This window comes from Anarrhichthys ocellatus, unplaced genomic scaffold (assembly GCF_004355925.1).
Source record: "Anarrhichthys ocellatus isolate YVR2014 unplaced genomic scaffold, GSC_Weel_1.0 scaffold5, whole genome shotgun sequence".
Lineage (NCBI taxonomy): Eukaryota > Metazoa > Chordata > Actinopteri > Perciformes > Anarhichadidae > Anarrhichthys > Anarrhichthys ocellatus.
Window position 1 is genome coordinate 2,322,798 of NW_022280035.1, and position 382 is coordinate 2,323,179.

At 45.0% G+C, this 382-nt stretch overlaps 1 protein-coding gene across 1 annotated transcript in view; it reads right to left on the reverse strand.

Annotated features, from left to right (window-relative positions):
- Positions 1-382, reverse strand: part of fgd (faciogenital dysplasia) — a 52,369-nt gene that overhangs the window by 50,899 nt on the left and 1,088 nt on the right. The gene's annotated exons all lie outside the window — the stretch shown is intronic.

Sequence of the window (382 nt, forward strand, 5' to 3'; positions counted from 1 at the left end):
TTCATTCTTTGTCTGCATGCTAGCACTTTATTTCTGAGGCCTCTGTGAGCGATCTCGAGATTTAGCAAAAATTTTCCAAGGAGTTGGGTTCACAGTAACTCATTGTGGTTCGCTGATATGGGGAATATAACGGGCCACATGCTTCAGATCTCGAGACCACAGAGAAACACAACACGCGACCCCCGTGAAACAAAGATGTGGACGCTGCGAAGAAAGAAACAGAACATTTACGAAGAAACAGAAAGCTCCACTCCTTTGGTGATAAAGAAGTGTGATTAATAAGACATGCACCTCTCACCACGAGCAGAAATATCTGCAAGTAGTGCAGAGGAGGAAACCACACACACACACACACACACACACACACACACACACACACACA